General features: G+C 41.5%; 1 protein-coding gene across 4 annotated transcripts in view; it reads right to left on the minus strand.

The window, feature by feature from the left end:
• KIAA0930 overlaps positions 1–23,875 on the minus strand; it is a 74,709-nt gene that overhangs the window by 50,275 nt on the left and 559 nt on the right. The gene's annotated exons all lie outside the window — the stretch shown is intronic.

Here is a 23,875-nt window from a genome sequence, read left to right on the forward strand (position 1 = left end):
TATAATAATGCACGAAACGAAAGCTGTGCTGGCTGAAAAAAGCAAGATGAAACAGAAACATGCCCCATCCCTACTGGAGTAGTACTTGTAAAATTTAAGATATTATTTCAAGGCCTTACCCAGTTCTTTCTACTCCGCACTTGCACAGATTCCCGTAACTGCACAACATGCCAACAAGGTCAGGCGTGTGTATATGGCGATGCCTGCATGCTCTGCCACTGGCTACGGTGATGTGCTAATACTGTATCCCATTTGCAGCATAACAGTGATACATGTCAGCTCTTCATAGTCTGAATATCTTTAAAGTCCTTCTACTCAGGCTGCAAAGATACAAAAGGATATAATTCCAGACTTTTTTCTGTCTCCTTTTTTTGTTTCTATCTGTGAGACTCGGCCAGAATCAAATTTCCTTCCCAAACTTACTATGCATAACTGCTCTGGTATCTAAACCCTATTGAGATTTCATCAAACACTGTTTGAATGGGCCAACTTCAAAAAAAGGTGAAGCAGAGTATGAATACTGTAGTGACATCAACGAGCAGGGAACTACAGGGAAGAGCCCTCAACACAAGCCTGTTTGCCAAGTAGCCAAAGCAGATTACACAGTGCAGAACATGATAGAGTTATTGCTAAGTTGCCCTAGAACCAGCATAACTTAGAGGCAAGATAGGGTACAACAGAAACAGCAAAAAGGAAGGGGAATATGACTCATCTAATGTCTTCTAAGCCTACTTTGTTGTTTCTCTCTCCATAAAGCCCAGATTTATGGGCACCATCACAAAGAGAAAACTACATTCATTTACCCTCCATGCATACTGACATCCATCTTCCTCTGGTATTTGTATCATCTGAGACCATGGACCAAACCACAGAAGTTCCTGCATGTTTTGGGGGAAATATGGACTCTACTATCAGGCTTTGAATGCCATTTTGACACAAATACTTCTGACTATGTGGAAGGAATGCATTTCTTGAGTTAATTTTCTTAGCCAAACACCATTGAGATTCAGAATGTCTGAAAGACTAAAGCAATAAAAAAAAAAAAGGGTGAATTTAGTATTAAAAACACATAAATACATAATTATTTCACCGCCTTTCAACATAGTTCAGAAATGCTAGGTGCTTCCCTGAAAGACATGTGCTGAGCAGCCAAGAGAAATGAAATATTTCTGGTTTTACTAACAAAGACTCCAATCTTTCTTGCTTCTGGTGAAACAAGAACTTCATTCCATTATGGAAAACACCTAAGCTAATATAGTTGAGTGAGAAGCTGGTGCAATGGGCACACACTCCTTTCCTTTGTTCCAATTTCCTTATGATTGAGTTGGGATAAACAGCTTCTGATTTGCTATAAGGGAGGGGGGGGGGGGGGAAGTCACCACTGAGATCCAGCACTCGTGCTTCACAAATTAAAGACCTCAATTCATATTTACTCTCCCATCCAGCTTTCTTTTGTGTAGGAAATCTGACATCTTGATACTTTTGACATACGCATTTCTTTCTGCAGGAACAAAAATCACAGTGTATCAGCTGTCAAGCCGTCAAGATGACTAACACTCACATCACTGCCACATCACTATTGTTGTCCTGTTTAAGCACTAAAAGCGTTTGTCAGAAATTTTCTGTCAAATTAAAATACAGAAAAGAAAATAGCAGAAATCGTTGTGAAAGAGAATTCCCAGCTGGAGAAAGAAAAATAAAAATAAATCATGAGTTAATTACAAAATTATCTCTCCTCTAAATATTAACATGGATGACTGTAATACCTGGAATAAATAAGTAGTTATTCCTAAACCTGATGTGTCAGGATGATAAATTGTCAGGAAGAAGGCACTTCCATATGTTAGAATTTTGTACTGTTAGATGAAGCTTTTGACTAAAATGCGTAATCAAAAAAAGTGAGAGAAAACACACAGCCTTTCTCTAGCACAGCGCTTGTTGAAAACAGCCTAATGCCCTATTTGGTTCACAATTTTTCTCTTGGGGTGAACTAAAGTTCAAACCCTGGGCACTACCACAAGTGGCCTGGGAATACAAAGGAATACATGAAAGTATCAACTTTCCCTCATGGATGCTCACATGGCAACTCCAAATACACTTACGTATTTTCTGTTGGGAAAAATCCAAAGGATGTCATCTGTGGCTGATAGTTCCTTCTCCCACCACAAATTAGTGCTCTTGGCATGGGGACAGCAGAACAGGTGTTGAATTTACACCTCTACAGTGGCAGGTCAGATTATTAACATGAGCTAACATTGAATTCTCTTTTTTTCAGTCTGCCCAGCTGGGAGCACCCCAGGAACAGAACCAGCGACTGTTCTGCAACCTCTGCTGTGGTGGCAATCATCTCCAGCAGACAGCAGGATGGACACAGCCGGGGCTTGCAGCCTCTCAAACCCTCTCAGTATGAGTCTGCTGATCATCTATTACATGTCTTTTCACATTAATTCCAGGTATTTGTCCTCTAAAAGCCCAAGCCAGTAATCTCACAGATATGTACTGCTTACAGGCTAGAACTGCCTTCTAGAGCTCATGGAAAAGACAGCAAATTAAAGGCACTAAGCTAATAAAATAATTAGACTCAATACTACAACAGCAAGAAAAACTGAGATCCTAGTTTAATGCTTATCCAGAAAACAGCTGTGGATCAGCCAAGAAATCCATAAAAGGGTCTGTAACCTGGCTGCAGCCAAGCAAGCATTGATTTCAAGGAAATCCATACTTACACTGCGCTATAAAGCAGTGTAGTTACAAATTCAGAAAGCCACCCCACAGCATCAGTGAACTCTTACTGCATTTGGGGCTTATCATCAACCAAATTATCTGAAGGGAATCAGAATGGAAAGAAGTTGTCCCCTCTCTCTTAACATGAGAAAGTAAACAGCCCCCCTTCCTCCACTTGAGTCCAGAAAGGTGAGCTTCCTTCTTCCTTTTCATTAGCTTCAGAAACTAGAGAACCTCTTGGAGGTAAAAAGAAAGGAGATCAGCAGAAAACACCACTACAGAGAAGCAGATACCGAAGAAGTCAAAGGGTTTTCTTACATTGCTCCACCCAGCTGCATAAAGACTAAGTGTCTGAAAAAGGAGAAATCCTGAACAAAAAAAGCATATCAATTGTGTTTTCTTCAGCCTTCAGGCGATTTTCAATGCCACTTCCCTCCATCTTCTCCTCTTTGAGATGAAATTCTTCTACTCATCCCCTAGACATTGCACCAGAAGACCTGCCAGGTCTCTCCAGCCTTGCAAAACTCCACAAAAATGGCCATGCACTTCCATGAGTGGGTACACAGGTTCCTCTCAGGTGTATACGTCCACCTGTCACCAAAGATTTTTCAGCGTTTTGCCCGAGCAGTCAGGAATGATACAGTGTCATATGATGTCATCTACATCTTTCCCTGCTTAGGATGCCAATCATCCCTATCGTTGTGTTCAAAGTATCATGCATGCTTGTGCTCTTCACAGTAATGGCACAACTGTTTCAAAACCTGAGAAAAACTCACATAAAAAGCCTTGTAAACAACTGAATGAAATCCCTGTAGAAAGACATATGACACAACAATAAGGAGAGTTCTGTAAACGTGATTAAAGTCAATTTACTATCATCATATGCACTGAACAAAACGCTTCTTATAAAGGCATCATGTCCCCTTCGCCACCCAATTCTTACAAAATACTTTATGCTAAGGTAAGAGAGGGGGTAGGGAAACAAAGCACTTAAAAACCTGCTTAAGACCTGCTCAGGGACCCCAGGAGCCCTGCGAGTGGCCGCTGCGCTGCAGCACAAGGGACAGCGCCCGGCGGCCCTGCCCCTGCCGCGACGCTCCTGCCTCCTCAGCACCAGCGTAACGGCCGAGCACGGAAAACGGCTCTAGCTCCCGCCAGCACCGGGAAAAATTGCCCCCGCTCCTCCCAGCGTTCAGAACAGCTCCCCAGGCAGGGAAACTGAGTTCAACTCAAAAAGAACCCAGGAAACACGAGCTCGATGCAACGTCCAAGGACACTGGTTATGTAGACTCTCTGAATACATCACAGAGCTTGAAAAAGCCCTATGTTTTCTAAAGTGAAAATAACAATTTCAACCTGCACATGTCGACTTTAAGCCATATATATTAATTTCAGCTAACAGCTGTACAAGCAAACTGGGTTATCAGGGATAATGCACTGTATGTCATACCATTTCACAGATGTTGCAGCGTTTCACAGACCTGTTGAAGAACCACCACGCCCATGGCATGGGGTTGGAAATAGATGATGTTTAAGATGATCCCTTCCAACCCAAACCATTCCATGATTCTGTGACAATGGAAAATCTGCTTTTGTCCCAAATCTGAACCACAGCACCACACAGGCTGTGATGAAAAGGGCCAACTGAGCCAAACTCAATACAAAGGCCTATCTGCTCAAATGACCCATGTGACATCTAGGCCACAAATCTCCAATATAAGCACAAGCCACACCAAGCCAGGCCACCAAAGGTTCTCCAAACACTCAGGCAAGAGGCTCCTGCCTTCATCAACTGCCTGAAGCAGATGACCTGCATGTGGCAAGTGGCTCTGAACCAGTGTCCCAGGACAGTCCCACCCAGCCCATCCCAAAAGAGTCAGAACCTCCCCTGGTCATCAGTGGAACCTGGTACAGGAGCACTCCCCTACTCCTTTCACCTACAGCAAGCACAGGCCATAACCAAGTACAAGAAGCATGGCTACCATGCTGCTGGTCCTTACTTGGGCTGTCATCCTTCTGCCCAACACCACCAACTCATTCACAGAATCACCTATGTTGGAAAGACCTTTAAGATCATCAAGTCTAACAGTTACCTCAGCACTGCTAAGTCCACCACTAAACCATGTCCTTAAGCGCCTCATCTACACAGTTTTTGAACACTTCCAGGGATGGTGATTCCACCGCTTCCCTGGACAGCCTGTTCCAATACCTGAGCACCCTCTTGGTGAAGAAATGTTTCCCAATATCCAATCTAAACCTCCCCTGGTGCACCCTGAGGCCGTTACCTCGTCCTATCACTGGCTAGTGGGGAAAAAAAGACCAGCCACCTCCTGGTACATCCTCCTTTCAGGCAGTTGTAGAGAACAGTAGGGCCTCCCTGAGCCTTCTCTTCTCCAGACTAAACAACCACAGTTTCCTCAGCCATTCCTCATCACACTTGTGCTCCAGACCCTTCACCAGCTCTGCTGCCCTTCTCTGGACCTGCTCCAGCACATCAATGTCTCTCTTGTAGTAAGGGATCCAGAACTGACCACAGGATTTGAGGCGAGGCCTCACCAGTGCCAAGTATAGGGGGATTATTACTTCATTTAATAGCCATTTCTCCACTACATTGGCACTAACACATCAACTCAGAACCATCACTTAAAATTATCAGTTGCTCAAACGCTGACCTACAAATTACTTAAAACAATAGAGTGCCTTTCTAATATTGTTTTGAATATAACAGTGACTGAACTGCCACAAATAAGTTCAGACTCTCCTGAAGACTGATTTTCACAAAACAGCTCCCTTTAAAACCATCCCAACACTTTGTTCACCTAGCACCTCCCTATCAGTGCATTTGTAAAAGCTCTGCTCTCAGTAAACGGGCTGCCACTATCTCTCCATCATGCTCATTTTAAAGATTCATTTAACCAGGCTTTAGGCTCAGAAATTTTTTAATTGGTTATTTAACAAACAGATAAATACAACAGGTACTACAAGAACAGCTTTTCACAGTAGGCAAAGGGTTTGTCTATTTAAGTCATGTAACAAATAAAATGCACTCTTTTTAAAACAGGTTAAAATAGATATATTAAAAAAATACACAAGAACAGAAAGGAAAGCTAGGATAAACAGGCTCTGCAAAAGGTACTTCTCTCGAGCAGGGGGCTGTCTTTGCCTGAGTGGTTGTATGTGCGTGACACTAGGGGTGTCTTCTTTTTACATGGCCTGTTCCATCCACACAGACAATCAAGAAGACTCTTCCACCAGTTCTGCCTGAGAGGTGACTGGCTATCCTTGACAATTTGTCCATGCTCCACCAAGTCACACAGGGAACCAGCCAACAGAGCGGCTGAGGCTGAGAGTTAGGTGACAGCAGCCTACTTCCTCTCCCACTCATGCTCCTCCGGCCAGTCCCTGGTGAGGAGCTTGAACTGGACCTGCTGGGGGAGGCTCTTTCTTCACCCTTCCCTTCGCATCATGGCCACCAAGGTCACTTGGAGATGCAGACACTGCACTGGCAATGCCACAGGACATGTGAAGGTGTGGAAGTGCTTTTCCAGCTCCTGGGATGGAGAAACCAGACAGCACGTCCGCAGTCAGTCCTGGAGCTCCCACCATCACCTCCCCAGTGCTTTCTGAACTCCAGGGCCCGTTCCAACCACATCTAGTCAGGCAAGGGAAGTCCAACAGACAATGTCCACCTAGAAGCACCAAGGAAACAAGAGATGCAACAAAGAAACTCCCTGTTAAAGGCCTCTGGTGCAGGGCAAGGATGAAGCTTGAACTCACCCTTACAAACCACGGAGTCCATCTGGAAAAACAAACCCAAAGTACCCACAAGCCCAAACTGCCCAAATGCTAGTCCTTCCTCACCAGCCAAGAGAAAAAGTAAAGACCTGGCAGGTGGCATCCCTTCTCTGTGCCACACAAGTGATCAAGCCTCAACCTTGGTGCCACTGAGTATGGAATAAACCTGATGAGAGGTTTGGTAAAGCAGCATTACCTTACCCTTCCGTAAGAGATCACACAGAGTTTCAGCACACAAACTTCACTACACTGCCATCATCCATCAGATCCCTTAATTTGTTTTAGAGACATTTCTGGCTCTTGCTATAAGCCTTTGGAAAAGCCCTTGCAAGGGACTTGGAGGATCACAACCACCAGAGCCTGGCTACCCAAGCACTCCACAGGGGAGCTGCCAAACCACTGCTCCCTGACAGCTCAAAATCCACACAACCTGCATCACCCTATTTCCTTCCCAAACAGTTACAGGCAAGGAAGGAGAAAGACCAAAACCCTTACCCCTGTTTGCCTTCTCATACTTAAGTATTACACTAAGGCTTTGTGTAAATCTGCCTTGATTAACAAGCAGCTTGGCTACAGAACTTACTTCAAAATCAAGTAATTAAAGAGGATAGCTGGTGCTAATCTAACACATGTACACAGACTTCCTAATAAATGTAATCATAGTATTTCTGTAACACATTTTGTGTCTTTCTACCTCCCCATTAGCTACTGGCAAGCAGGAAGAGAAACACAGACACAATGCCAACAGATCAGAGCATGGCTCTTTTGTGAAGCTGCTTTCACCTGACTTGATATCACATTAGAAAAAAGAGGCATTTAGGTTGTTGATCTGTCAGTTATTCCTGGTTTATTAACAGTAAAGTTAGTTGGCCTTGCTATCCTACAACTGCCTTTAAAACCTACATGCTCTTTACCTACATTTTCCTGCAGCTCCTGTTTTAACCTCTTCTCCTCCTCTCCCTAAAAGAGCTGCCTCCTTTCTGTGCATCCAGAAAGGATAACAGACCACAACTTCTAGATTCACTACTGAAACACCTAGTCTTCATAGATACTGTACATTAACACTGCATAAGAATACAGCAATAGCACTTCTAGTCAAAGGCACAGTTAATGCATGTCTAATCCTGTGCCACAGACCTGTGTATGTGCAGCACCCAATGGAGCTCTGCTCTACTCACCTGTCCATGCTCTCCTTGGATTTACGCAAGCTTCTACAACCTACACGTATTTGTGACCATGAACCACACAACAGCTTTTACCAAACACTGTGTGTGTAGTTTTTCAGGGGGTTGTTTTCTTTGTTTCGGTTGGGTTTTTTGGGGGGTGCGTGGTTTTTTGTTGTTCTTTGGTGATGGAGTGTTTTGGCTTTTAGCTTTTTTTTTTAAACCTACAAACTTCCAATTTAGTATAATGGCTTTCTTCACAAGACGACACAGTGAGTAATTACTGTGTATAAACTGTACTTACACCACCCACTTTACAATTCTCCATCACACACAAGACCTGAAGCATTCTTCTTACAGGTTGAGAAGTCCTAGCCTACCAGTTAAACATGTCCTGTACAGAAATTATCCCCATGGCACCTCTGCTGCCCTTCATTGAACCTTATTAAGATGAGCATGTGCCATGGAATCATTCTGCAGCAAAACATTGATTTCTACCCCTTCCCTCATAACTTCTAACACCTGACTTCCTCTCCTGACTGCACTGAAGAACTATTATGGAATTACTACAGCTCCAAAACCAGGTAATACCAACTTGTTCTGTGAACACAATGTTTGAAACTCAGCTGAACCCAATATCAGAGTTTCTAATGCAACCAGGTTTGGGGCATACACGTGCCTTTCCACAAAACTATCTCCTCTTCTTCCCTGCTCTTCAAATATTCCCATTGCAGAGCTCTACCTAGCACAACTAGATGAAACATCCAGGAACAGCAGTCAAGATTTCAAATGTGCCCTTGTACAAGAGAACACACTAACGGGCCTAGAAGAGGGTATAATGGAGCTCTCATAGACAACACTTAAAATACAACCACAGTATGAAATTGCACAGCTTTGTATTGAGGAAACTGAGCCCAGAGCAATTTGGTTTGAATGGTTACAAAAATATGTAACACAGGAAAAGAGCCATAACAAAGAGGGAAACTCAGTATTTAATGTGCTTTAATTTTCCAAGATTAAATTCATGAAAGCCCTCTGCAGCAGCAATGGAAACAATTCCACTCACCTGAGGAACTCCCTTGGAACTGAAGAGCAATCAACCAACACAACCTGTTTCTCAATTGCCTTCTTACTGATAAGGTCTTGTACAGCTGTTTCTGAATTCAAAGCATACTTTTCTGCTATTTTCTGTTTTATTGAATTCCAGCCAAAAGAGAAGGGATTCGTAAAAAAAAAAAAAAAAATATCCTGAGTGTGGCTTTAGGCACATCTGTAATGTACAACGAAAGCAGAACAATATACAACACAAACGGAAGTTCTTCCACAGACTGAATTACTTTTTCTAGGTCAAATTTAGCACCTCCTTATACAGAAAACAGCTAAAAAGCAGTAGAACAACTCCCACGAAAAGATATTGTGAAAGAAAGACACCTTGGCTCAAAGACTAGATTTGTTAAGCATTCTCTTGGGGGTTTGCTGGTGTTGGGGGGGGGGGTTAATTTTCTATTTTCTTACTGAACAAAGATTTTCTGCCCAGTACTCACCTCACCATTCTAGATACCAATAACACATCTTATCTATGTATTCAACTGCTGTCTAAACCCCTTCTTGTCACCTCAGAAAACTTTAGTTTCTAGAGCACTTTGATTTCTGCTTTCTAAACTTTGCATACCATCTGCCAGTTCAATCACCTTTATCATGTTTGTTTTAACTTTGTTTTCTCCCACTGAGAGGAGAGGGGCACTCAGGAACACAGAATGAGCTTTGTAAAGGTCTAGCACGAGTTCATGTATTAAAGTCCAACTCCTCAACACATATTTGTGTAAGTCATGCAAAGAGAGTAACTCAGCTGATTCTGCAACTCATGCTCAAGTATATTCTAAGCAAATGAATACTTGTACTTAGTAACACAAACATTAAGGTGAATGCTTGTTTTCACATGACAGCCACATGATATCATACATGACAGTGCTGTAATACATTTGATGCTGGCTGCCAAAATACAACGGGCATACAAATCTTCATGAAATATTTTGAAAGACCACTAAAAGTGACAAAGATATAGCTGAACATGCCCAAGTTTGAACATTCACAAAGTGTTCACAGAGACTGGCTGGGGGCTTAGAGCTTCTTTAAACGTAGACCATCTTTTGATTCCTCCCATCTCAAAGACAAAAAAAATCTTGCTTATTTGTTACTTCATTTCATGCAAGTAACGAGAATATTGAAGTAAAACAACTGTTCACTCATACAAAACACGAGTATCAGTGATTGGATCCTGGGCACTGTGGTTTTCCCTTTATTTTCTTTGGGATGGTTTCTGTATTACTCAGAAGAGGAAGGTGGGGAAGACCTTTCTGACATCCAGATTTGTTTCAATTCTCCATTTCCATGTGCTCTTCTCCTGCTGCTGAAGACTGCTGTGTATCACTATGCCTGGGAACACAAATACAGCCTCCTCTAGGGGAAGAAAAAAAAAAAAAAAAAGAAAGAAAAAAAAAGGAGAATGTATTCTTAAAGCTCACGCCTCTCTGTCAGTCTTCTCTCTTCTATTGCTACATATGCTGTGGAAACCATCATTTTAGTTAATGCTTAACAATGAATCAAAGCCCACAGGATTTAAAAGCATGAACTACTGTGTACCACCTGCAGATACCCACTTTGAAAAAGTGGAATTCAGACTGAACTGTAAAAAATTTGAGAAGCGTTTTCCAAGATGGAGCAATCTCAGATGTTAAATTTAAAGAGAAATAATTAAATACCATATGTCAGTATGAAATACCAAATCGTGTCAGCATTTTACAAGCATCTGCCAGTTTACTTTAAATATCTAATTATAGCAAGGGTCAACATAACTGACAGGATACAGTTATCTGCTACTGAACTTTGGTGCACAGAAACTACAAACTCATTTTCACCCAACAGTTATCAGCTATTTTGCTGTAATTCAGCCCCTCATCACACATGGTAGTTCAGTTTCCCAGAAACTGCATCCAAACCCCACTCAAACCCACACGCAACTCCAGAAGGCACTGAAGCATCATTTCCAGATTTCATTTATTCACTTCGATAACACCAGAGGAATCACCTAGTTATGCCTTTCACGTTAGCAAATAATGCACATAGCTTTTGTGTTTCCTTAACTGACCAACTGCGGAGAATTCATAACAGGTGCAACCATCCTCCCTTCACAGAGGCAGCTTTGAGTCCTCTGGATACAACCTCTTTAAACCCAGTGGAAGAGGGATGAATTGTTACATGTTCCCTGTTGCTCCTTCCCGAATCACCCAGTGACAGTCCCAAACTTTCCAAGACCTAAATCAAATCTGGGAAGATCACTTGGCAACTTACGAAGTGTGCTGGCACTGCTGGAGTGCAGGAAACTTCTTCTCAGTGAGGGTGACGGAACACTGGAAGAGGCTGCCCAGGGAGGTTGTGGAGTCTCCTTCTCTGGAGACATTCAAAACCCGCCTGGACACATTCTTGTGTAACCTTATCTAGGTGTTCCTGCTCTGGCAGGGGGATTGGACTAGATGATCTTTTGAGGTCCCTTCCAATCTCTAACATACTGTGATACTGTGAAATGTGCATTTTCAACTCTAGATATACATGCTATTTTTGTTCTCTGCCAAAGCAATCACAGATCAAAGACTGCTAGTCCTGTAAATTCATGACATCCGATGTCTCCATTTTCACACTTAATAAATACCACTGTTGAAGCACTATCTGAGAGACTATTGTGGTAGATCAGGTAAAACCAGTAAATCATATTTTGGAAGAGCTCCAGCCTTATAAAACTACCTAGAGTGTGGCTGTTACAGATGTTCTCATGTATGTATCTCCCCCAGCATTTTATCTTTGCTGCAGGCTGCTAGTTAGCATCATGTTGGCAAGGCAGAAAGGAGTAATTATTACACCAGCAGTTTGCAGGGAAGCAGAGCTCTTTCCTACACATGCCTACCACCACACACTAGTATTTTCCAAATTCAGTTTCTTTGTTCTAAGCAGTACATCAGTAGCAGCTTTCTGAGTGAGCAGTTGGTAACTCTGCACTGGAAGCTGTAATTCTCACTTACCTTCTAGACCACAAACCCACTCGCTTTTAGAAGCTGACAACCAACACTTTCACCCATCTTGCGGCCAAGATTTAAAAAACCCCAACTGTTTGACACTGCATCTCTCAACTGGGGTCCAACATGACATGCATACGTAAGAACACTAGTCTACAGAAGGAGGTGGTAGTAAAAAACCCAAGCCCTTTAAAAATCCCACTTTAGATTATTTTCTAGAGTCTTCAGGCTAAAGCAAAGTGGTACTTAATGTTATGTCCAACAAATGTAACATCTTTGCCAGTGCCTAGATATTTAAGTTAATTAGTCAGCACTCCCTTTAGCATTTCCATTATTAACAACACAGGCTTCTACGATTACAAATATAGCTGTTTGGCTAAAAGTGAAGAGTGCCTGCCCACTCACATACATCCCAGTGAAACCTCCCCCTCCCTGCGAAAGCAGGCTCTTCTCTTTAAACAAACCACATTCATACGAGGAAGAAAAATGTTTCCTCTAACAGCTTATCACTTCACTCTGAAACCATCAAAGGAACAAGGAACCAGTCTGAGGCCAGCCTGTTGGCATTGCATGTAGCTTGCAAAACTGCAGATCTGGAGACCATCAATCCCCTCAACAGCACACCAGCCTTTTGTGCTGCAGGCATCTTGTGCTTTACTTGGGGCTGTCAAACAATACCTTTCCCCACACGTATAAGATTGTGATTTAGTCCACAACAGAGCTATTGAAAACAAGAAAAATTGTCTCTCTGGGAAAACAGACATTATTGATTAAAGCAGAGAAAGGAGAAACAAAGGAAGAATTTTAGTAACATGCACGACATACTAACTTCAGGCAGAAAGAACACAAAACAACTGTCCTAACACCAGCAGCACCCTACTCCCTCAGACAGAGAGCAACTACTGCAAAGCTGCTACTCAGTTTAATAAATGCAGGTCTAATCTACCATTAACATGTCAGCTGCTGGAAACATGCCATCTCTTTCCATTTGTAACCAGCACCACTACTAAAATTTTCCTCCAAAGCAGAGGAGAGCTTGCACAGCTATGAATCCCTACAGATGCAGAAGGCTTGCATATGGGTGTACTACAGTGAAGTGGCCCAGGGAATATGATACTGGATTAAATATTTAAGAACCTTCTAGCTTTTTTCCCCCTACCCTGCAATGGGACTATGGTTTGACACTTCACCTCTGTTTCTTCTGCCCTCCTTGGGTCTCTCTCCCACCCACCACATCACCCTCAACAAGCCACTCCCTCCAGACTAAAAGACTGTTATGAAATACGGTTTATAAAACCAGAAATAGTCACAACCTTTATCTGTTGGGAAATCACTACCTCTGTCCCATGACAGTTACATGGCTCCAAGTAAGAACATGTGAGTTGAGAAAGAAAGGTCTTAGAAAATTCCTCAGCAAAAGCACATGAAGGCAATGTCTGTTTCTGCTTTTCCCCACCATGGGGCTTCAGAACACCCTGGCTTGTGATGTTGCCACAACAGTTTTGAAATAAAGAACATGAATCTTAATTTTCTTCCATTCAATCATCAAAGCACTGAAGCATAGATCTTACATTTGAGGCGACAGATAAAGGCTCCAGATACAGCCGGAGAAACTCCAATTTCTATTTGTGCTTTTGTTTTCCCATATTATTTGAGAAAAAGGCCTTCAACCTCAGGGTTCAAAGACAGTTATGAACAATACAAGGTAAGTGCTACACTCTTAATTGCTGCATTTTTCACAGAATTTGTCTTAAGAAGAAACATTTGTGATTCCTTTTAAAGTTTCTTGCCAGGAAAGTAGAAAGAAGGAGATCATGCCTATGTTTGATTTCCTTTTTTTGCCCCATTCAAAACAATATAGGATGAAAAATGTAAAGTACTGGCAGATACACAGAATAATTCACCTTGGAAAGGACTTTAGAATTCAAATTTTGACCCCAAAAATCCCACAGACTGCTCTGTGTTCATGGCTTTTGTTAACAAAGCAAAATTTATGTTATTTACAGGCACTGGTTTTATTCAGATGGGGAACAAAATCATTAAGTCTCTTAACACTGCAATATATGAACTGTCAGTTCATATATTTCATATATGTTTTCGCTGTTATTATCATTTGCTCCATTTTTCTGCCAAACCAACAAGCTTGGGAGTGAAGAGGACAGTCCACACTGGATGGACCCATACTTTCCCTGACACACTCCACTGTGGCTATGCTACTGTACTCCTCCAGGATGCTGCTTACGGAGGGAGCTCTCAGCCCTCGCTCACCCTTTGTCCTTAAGACATTAGTAAAGTTGTCAGCCATAGTTCTCCCTCTGAGGTAATGGCTTATTATTTTGAAATACCAGACTGGGAATGCAGGTGCAGAGTGCCAGCAACTTCCCAAAATCACAGAAGAAATCCACAGGAGAGCGGACACTAAACCCAGACCTCTGATGTTCAGCATTAATGGTTGGTATATCCCTGCTCAGTGTGTGCATGCAGGGCTAGGGACTTCAACTGTGTTCCAGGTTAGAGTGTGACTCATTCCTCCCCCTTCTCCTGTAGGGCCAGACCACCCAGTAGAAAGAATGATGAACAATCAAACCTCAGGTTGACTAAAGACTCAAAGTCTCAAGCAAGCACTGGATGGATGACCTTCCTCTATCCCCTAGTAACACTTGAAAAAAGTCCCATGACAGTAAAATACCACTAGCTGAAGGTGATGATCCTGGCCATGTTACAGTAAGGAGCAGCCTGCCTCTGGCGTAGAGGACAGCACAACTTCCAGAAACGGGACACCAGCCTGATTAGAGTGGTACTTACATCATTAATAGATACTTGCAGCACCAGGACCATCTACAAATGTCAAATCATAAAGCCACAGAGCAAAACATTAGAGCAAGTTCAAGACAGAATTCCAAGCCAGTCCAAACATTTTAATTTCTTTATGCTGGAGATACCTAGAGATGGTATTTTAGAAATAAATGCAAAACATCAAAACTTAGAAGTAGCAAACAGCTTACCTAGGATCTTGCACTTTGCCTGCTTTTTCATTTCAGGCTCACAACCAGTTTTTCCCACTAGCTTCTAGGAGCAACTAGACATGCTAAAACAGGGGACAAGTACCAAAGGCAACATTGTTCCATTAAAAAACAGTTTTATCTTGTCATAGGATCCGTGCACTGAATTAAATATGTACATATATATATATGGGGGGGTGTGTGTATGTATCACCAAATAAGCTAGCCTGACAGTTGCTGAACAGAAGAAAGTTAAAAACTTCACAATAATTATTCTGATCCTGGAACAATTTTAAAGCTCCTACAGACCCAGAGCACCCAACACAAAGCTTTAAATCTTTGTTCCTTTTTTAACTGAAAGGAAAAGAAAGCCAATTATGACACACAATCCAGTCTGAATCTGAAGAGTCAGACCAAAGAACACAGCATAACGTAATCTTGTAATATCAAAGATCAAAGAGGATGAAATTAGTTTGTCTTTATTTACATAAACCACAGCCTACTCACAATTCACATGATGCTTTGACTAGAGTTTAGTCATCCTTGCTATGAAAAACACAGGTCATCCATTCAAGTCTTTGTTATTAGGCAGAATTACACTCCTCATTAAAACCAAGGAAAATAAAGTACTTAAACATTCCTATGAAGTGTACAGAAAGCTAGATCATGATTATTTAGGTAGCCACCTGGGTTCACAGAGATCTCTATTTCCAAGACATACTGCAGTGAGTTTGCTGCTTTGTTTCTGAAAGGATCAGGCAGCCAATAACCAAGCAAAAGTGACCTGTACAAGGCAATAAACTCATCTCCTCAAGAGACTGATTACTAAAATCACACTAAACATCTTCTGTATTATTATTATTATTATCCACCTCTCAGGGTCCTTTAAGGCAGGTAAGTAAACATATTCCTTATTTAAGATCTAACATTGCTAGACATTCAAAAGCACCTCTACCTGTTCTCTGAAAAAGCAGAGGAATAAATGTCTGGTGAAGTCTTTCACAGCTCTTAGCAGAATACTATAAATTCATTTCAAAACACTTCCCTCATCTTGATGATGTTTAAGCATCTCCAGGCAATTAAAATCAAACTCTTCTTAGTGCAAAGACAGCTCGAGCTTCACTGGCATTTCAATCCATCTCTCAAGTTCCTGCTGATCACATGAAGCCCTGCAAGACAGGACCAAGAACTCTCAACGTGCTACTTCTCCCTTTATCCAAACTCGGTCGTTAGACATGCAAACACAGATTGGAGCTAAACCTATCTATATTATTTCCAGATACAGATAATCAGAAGTAATGTATTTTTCACATATAACTGATCAAGGGAAACACTATGAAGTGTTCAAAGGGCAAATGCTGCCAATATTCCTTCAGAAGACCCTACAGGCTGCAGCTCTGGCAGACTGATAAAGTTGTAGCAACACCTAATGCAAATTTCCTTAAACAGAGAATGCAGGCATGGAGACACCCCCTGCAATTACTAATATAGTGCCTCTCTGCTCTGTGGTAGCTTACAAAAAGCTAGGCTGCTACTGAGCCAGAAGGATTTTCCTCACCCCAGCACTAAACACATCAAACCCAGGCTGCCGACTCACTGAGCACATCCCGGTTAAAGGGAAGAGACAAAGCCCAGCAATGTTATTTCCCATGCGGGAAACCAGACACAGTACAACAGATCAGGTGGCCTCAAACGCACTTCTGTTGAACTGTGCCCAGGTTACCCAACTCCTGTACAGGTGCAGTATGATGCTGCATCTGGTATTTCTGTATTTTATTTCCTGCATAGCAGTAATCAATATATTCTTTGGCATCTCACACTCGAAAAGAGCAGTCTTGATTCTCTGACATTCACCCTGCTTAGCCCAAGGGGCTGCAAACAGACCAAAGCAGTTTCACATTCTTTTGAATACCAACTGGAAGAAAGTAGCTTCACTATTCAGGGGGTTCCTGGGATCATGAAGTGATCTTGAACGCTTTCTCCTTACACCTTCTCATTCACTTCACGGTAATACTTTCCATGTCAGTAAGCGGCCACCCTGATCCTACTTAGCACATTTAAGAGCATAAGTAGATACAACAACCATTACTAACTATTTAACTGCAGGGTTTTGGTTTTCCTGAACTGTAGCTGGAACATAAGACATAACTGTATTTCAACTGTTTATGTCTTCTTTTTCTATTGACCAGCATCCTGAACACAGATGAGAGAGAGACCAACATGCTTCATTCTTCGGGAAATTAAATTTTTCTTTTCTTTAGAAAGAATCCAAACAGATATACTATTAAATTCTTAAAGGATCAATCCTGAACTGCAAAAGTAAGCTGCATTTTAATCCCTAATACAAACCTTCAAACCATCTTAAAAGTTCAAAATAGAACCCAGACTTCAAAATGGATTTGTAACTAGTTCCCTAAAGACTTAGCGAATATTCTGCTAGAACAACAAAACCAAACAGTTAAGCTATCTAGAACTACAGTATTACATATATAAGAGATGGATGTTTTAAAATACCCTGACTATTCTCACTGTCAGGCTTACAGATTCATAATTCAGGCTGACTGACTCATTCTCAAAAATTAGGTATCCAGCAATTCCCGACAGCATCCAAAAACGAAGAGCGGCATGCCTCGTTTTAAAACCAAAATTGCTTATTTAGAGGCGGCAACAAAATATCTGAAGGATATTTTGGAGTTTTTTGGTTAGGTTTGTTTGGTGTTGGTGGTTTGTGGGGTTTTTTTGTTTTTGTTTTTGCCTTTTTTTTGGGGGGGGGGGTTTCTGTTGGTGTCTTTTAAAGAAATCTTGGCTCCTTGAGGATCTCCACTCTGACTCTCATAATTTGAAGATGTATACTCTTGAGCAGGACATGAAAATCCCATAAAGTTTCATCTCCATTAAAAACAAAGAATAAACTAATAACTCAACTGCTCAAAAAAACATGTAAGAGCTGTAATAAAAGAAAGACCACATTGTATTATTGGTCTGGAATGATGTATGTCAAGCTCCTGACAGAAGCTAACCTTTCAAAGTCAAATTACAAATCCCCTGGCAACACTGGTGTGTAATGGAAAGCCTGACAGGCCATTAGTGACAAGAGCATGAACAAGGTTCTAATAAACAATGAAATGGAATTCTAAATGAACCACCATAAAGAAAAAAAAAAAAAAACAACAACAACAAACAAACAAAAACAAAAAAAAAACCAACAACAAAACAACGCAGCATTTACCCTGTAGGGCTGCAGCCCTAGAGTTTACCCCAGATGGCCATTCCCCATGACTTGATCCTACACGGATATTCCTAAATATCCTATGCTTGATTGCTGAAGTGACAGGATGGGATCCTAGGGCAGCCTAGAATCTCAAAACTTCTTCTGACATGAGTTATTTTCAGCCTTAATAATAAAGACCATGATTTGCCTCTGCCTGTAGAAGAGGATTGCTACACAATCCTCTTCTAACATGTCAAGGTCTCCCAGTCCCAGGGTGAGATAGCCATTTGTCCTGCTCTCAGTCTCACCAACCAGCACAGAAATACACCCAAAAAAAAAAAAATAAAAAATCACAGCCTCTCTTCTGCTCGCTGATACCAACAGAAGGAAGTCTCTGCAACAAAATACAAGCCACCCAGCACAGCCCTGCCAAAACGGCAATTTCCCAGCAGCAGCATTCAACTACTTTGTTCTCATTGATGCATTGCAGCTAGATGCATTACCTTAAAAACCTGCACCCTGGTTGCAAAATTACCTGCTCCAGCCCTGCTACAAACTTACCTTCCACTGGACTTGCCTATGTCTGATGAACCTGAAGTACAAATAATACTCTTTGCATGACTACTACTTGCTGCGGCCCACCCCAGTGCCGCAGCACAAGCTCTTCTCTCCCACCCAGTGGTTTCTCCTACACCACCCTGTCCAAGCACTCACAGGCATATCAAGAAAAAAAAAAAAAAAAAAAAAAAAAAAACCAACAAAAAAACCCCAGTAGCTTTAAAAATCATCTTTCCCTTCTACCTCTAAAAAATATAAATCTTATTATACCCATTTCCATTATACCTGGAATTTCTTTGCTATTTACTCATATTTCTCCAACACAAATCTGAGGTTCCATCCCCAGGATGAGCTGTTAAAGCACTTTGACTTCAAAGTACTTATTTTAACTCAGATTTAAATAAACTGTTCTGATCTCACTTTGCATTTGCAATTTCTGGAACTTTTTCTGGAAAGAATCTTCCTGGCTGGAATGCTGTGATTTTTTTTAATTTTAATTATTTTGGTTTTTTACTGATTATGAAGCACTTTATAAACATTTTTGTTTTACTATTTATAAGTTACATTAGTATCTTTTATTGCTTCAGTATTTGACTATTCATTTTTCATTGAACATTTCACATTCATTAGCTGCAAAACATTTCATAAATAGGACCAAAGAACTCGGACAAATATTAAGGTACAAGCAATAAAAGCTGTATTTTAAACTATAATTAAATCTTTCTAAAAGGCCTGAATGAAATTAAATTTTTCAACACATTTGTATATTAAACTAACTCATTATAGGTGACATTACCAGGAGTTAGTGAACTTGGTTGTGTATGTCCCTCAAGATTCTGTTAGCATAGATTTGATCTGTCATTATTCTTGCTTTTCACACTTGAGAAAAAACCAAAGCTTCTCAGGTTTGGTAGTTTCTCACCTTTGACTGGACAAGTCACTGAACTCCAGGATGATCCACAAATGAAGAAAATGCTTTGCTTCTGCATGAAAGCTACTCCTGCCAAACCAGTTCTGTACTGCTGCAAATTCACACCAGACAATTCCACCTACTCAGTGGCTACACTTTCTTCAAAGTTTCAGAAGCAAATATATATAATCCTTCTTGAATATTATAATTCAACTAAAGTTACTACACTATGATAGAATTAAGGCATGAATCTAGTACTTTCAAACCAAAATTACTCATTCTTCTTTTTAATTCTTCATTTTAACCTCTTTTGCTCTCCAAACTTTTCTTCCATCATTCTTCTACGCATGTTTTCCCAACCGAGTCTTTATGTTTCCAGCATATTTTCACAATGCTCATGTGCACAAGCACTTACTGTATGCCACCTCACCTTTCCTCCTCTCAAGAAGGCTAGACACCTATTTATTTCCAGGATTTATTCATCAAGATAATTTGGCACATGAATCATCCCACTGGCTTTACTCACATGACAAGCCCCGAGGTGCCCTGCTGCACAAACAAGTCCAAACAATCCTCTGGCTCTAAGGATGAACATTACTCCTTCTGCTGTCCCTATGCCAAGCACACCCTCCTCTGCCCTCCTCTAATACCTCCTCTACCACCAGAAAAACCAAACAGCAGAAAAACTTAATTACTGGTAAGACTATAAGGCTTTTTGCAGGGTCCAGCCTCTCCACTGGCACCTACGATCATCACCATTACAAACAGTGCTTGGTGGCAGCAGTTTTCAACTGAAGCCCATGGGGCAACCACCTGCTTCTCAGGATCGTTGTCTTCATATTTCACATGGCTACACATCTCCATTGCTGATCAGCCACAAGTCAAGACATTATTCACATCTACCTATTCATTTCTTCTTACTCATTATAATTTCCAGTATTCACAAAGTCACACCTCCATGCAAGCACACTGTGCTACATTAACAGCAGGGCAATTAGGAAAATAGGGAAACTAAGCATCTGACAACATTACACAGTAGTTTCAGCCAACACTGAAAATAAAACCCTCCCAGTTCAAGGCTTTGGCCAAAAAGGTAACTTCAGAGCCTTACGCACAGCCTGGCTGAGGACACATACAGCAAGTAAGCTGTTTCCCCAGAAGAACTATTTTTCCACAGAAATGTTCTAACAAACGGCATTTTGGAGCAAGCTCTGCACACAACACCATTGTAATACTCTATACAACTGGATGACACTCACAGCCAGCTGAAGCTTCTCAGGAAGGCATCATCCTTCCCCTCAAGCAGTGTGGTAAGGAGTCACTCATGAGTCATTATTTTTAAGCACGATGTCAGATTTGCTGTATTTTCTACCTTACATGAACAGGACAAAATGGAAGATTCCATGCAAGGAGGCTTACATTTTTGGACAATACCTGTCCAAATTCTCATATGATATTTCTGATATAAAGCAATTCCTCTCACCAAAACCCAGTGTCAGCAAAAACAGCGACTTCCTCCTTAGGCTGGGGAGTAGGGGCTCACTTAAAGGCAATACACAAAAGGAGAGAGGCTGTCCAAATTATGTCCCAGTGACTCCCATTTTATTGTTGAGGGGTTAACAGCACTCAGGGAAAACTCAGAATTCAACATCATTGCCAGCTGATATTAAGAGACTCACAACAAGTTTAAGCTACTGACACAGCTGGAATGGATTTGGGAATTACAAAAAGAAACACCACTAATATAAACCCAGATGTGGGTAAGCTCATCCTGAAACCCAACAGGTGGGTCCGTTTTGAGTAACATCACCCAGGCACAAAAAGCAGACAAAACCTCTCTATTAACCACCTGAACCTATATGGGACTGTGTCCACTTTCTGAAGTACTGAACTCAAGGAAAGCCTGCACCTCTGCTGTGCTGCCGGTGCCCAGCATATTCCAGAACAGGCCAAGTTATTCTGACTTTGTTGCACACCCTGCAACAGCATTCACTAGTGCAATCCAGACACACATAAATTTAAGCTGTAGGATTACACCTGATAACCTTCTGTTTATCTGTGAACTATATATTGTGCAACACTTCAGAAGCTCAGTGCTTTTCTTAAGAGAAGTGTTCAAACTATTTACTTCCCCATAAATAAATTACAGAATAGGGAAAAGGAGCACTCATTCACTGGGAGTGACAATGTTATATATCAGGTAACGTGCAGCACACAATGAAATTAAGATCTTGGAAAACCCTTCAATATACAAAAGCAGATATTTATAGCACAGAGAGACCCTTCAATATACAAAAGCAGATATTTATAGCACAGACTCACAGAGGAAGCTTCCAGTGTGTTCCTCCCAAACTTCAGGTAATAATATATGCAGATTTAAAAAAGCTGGTCAGATACTGTGACAATTTGCATATTCCTATGACAGCCTGAGTCTGCAAACTCTAATCCTACAAATGGTCCCACTTTGTGACTGTAGTGCTTGGGGATTAACAAGGGGAGTGCCAGCAGGAACGGATATTCAGCAGCTACTCTCAGAAACAGCCAGCATGGAACAGATTCTCCCTGAATTAAAATCACGACAGCCACCACAGCTAAAGATCTATCACATCCACAGCTGCCCAGGGCAGGGAGATCCATGGCACTTTTCCACCTGCAGTACACTGCACTTGTGAGAAAGACATAGTGGCTTGGCAAACTACAGTGCTCTCAGCTGAAAGTTCAGCTCCATTCCCTGGATATAAAAACTGAGCAGCCAAGGCACTCCTGTGGTGACATATAACCTATTTCCACACAGGTACAGACATACACAGGCAACTCTCCACAGCCAGCATCAGGCCATCAGTCCAATTTGCTAAGTAGTTCTCCTGAGGTTTTCCCTTTAAGTCTTCATCTGGTAGAAGTGCAATACTGTCCCATTACTTGTGTGATTATCCCCAAGTTACACAGCAAGACTTCTCATGATGAGCTACTGTGGATGTGTGTTCACAGGCAAGCCAAGAGGAAGCATTTCTATGTTCTTACCAGCCACCACAGTTTTTCCCTTGCCCAATTTCAGTAAAAGAAACCAATGGTGGTATTTCTTTTCCTGTGAGCATTTATCTTTATTCAAACATGATATGGCCAAACACACGCTGACAACAGCTTTTCAATGAACGAAATCTCACAGGCATTTAGATTTTGTGGCTTTTTTTCCTGTTCTGTTTACAGTTTCTTTGCCATAACACTTTATTTGGCCATGTAACATTATTACACTACATAAAGCCTGGAGATCCAAATCCATTGGAAAAAAAGAAGATAAACAGGAAAGACTCATCTCTTCTCTTTGCACAAGCTTCTTTACGTGCAAGGCAAAAATAAAGAAGGGAGAGCCCACTCCTCTCCTGGGAGACCACAGTAAGCGCCGACAGACAAAGTGACACATGAAGGTCACATAGACAACCAGAGAGATTTCCCATGCCAATCCACATCATAAAGACAGTAAATCTGGGACAAAAACTCATTCTGAGTTTTAAGGAAGACTCAGAAAGGGAAACTTTCAGGACCTTAAAATGAGCTGAAGAAGGAAGAGACAATAAATACTTCATGGAAGAAACAAGGGAAGTACTGCACATCAGCACTCATAATTTAAAATCCTGACCCTGCCAGGACTTCTGGGCATTCATCCCCTTAAAGCACAGGTTCAGTCCAGGATATACAAAAGTTCTGAATAAGGTATAAATAATTTCTCACATCAAAACCTTCTGCCTATGATCTCCTATTGCACGTAAACCCAAATGATTTCTACTCATTAGCCCAGCCAGAAGAGTTCCCTGATGCAAAGTATTTTGGTTAAGAGAGCTGTTGTTCCACTCTGTTGCCTAAAGTCAACTGAATTGCAACTTCAAACTTAAATTTTGCAACACATAAGCCTTTGCCAAAAGCTAAATAAAGACGTGTCCTGTAAAATCTGCATCAGTCGAGAGGTAAATAAACAGGATAGCCAAAAAGCTGAAGGAAACCTCCACAATCAAGAAAATTAACAGATCACCAAGAGCCACCACATTCATCATGTGTTTACTAGACCACAGCAAGCGGCGTGAAGTCATATACTCAGAGAAGGGAGGTGTCTGACTCAGAAGAGGAAAAAAACCTATAGGGATCATTTGAGAGCCATATGAGCATATGCACTGGAGAAAGTAGCACAAAATTTGTTCTGCTTGTATTCCAAAACACATGATACATAGTTTACACTTAAAGAAAACAAATGATCAGCTCATGTGCGTAGTGTCTTCTGACCATTTATCTCCAAGGGCATTTCAGACAATGGAGCAGAGACCGCTGCTCCCTCCGGTTCCCGGAGACTTCGAGGAAAAGGGGCCCATCCCCGCGGCAGCAGCACAGCCCGGCAACGCACAACAGGTTTCCAGGCCCCTGTCGCCGGTTGCACACGGCGAACCAGGCGC

This window comes from Psittacula echo (assembly GCF_963264785.1).
Source record: "Psittacula echo genome assembly, chromosome: 1".
Classification (NCBI taxonomy): domain Eukaryota; kingdom Metazoa; phylum Chordata; class Aves; order Psittaciformes; family Psittacidae; genus Psittacula; species Psittacula echo.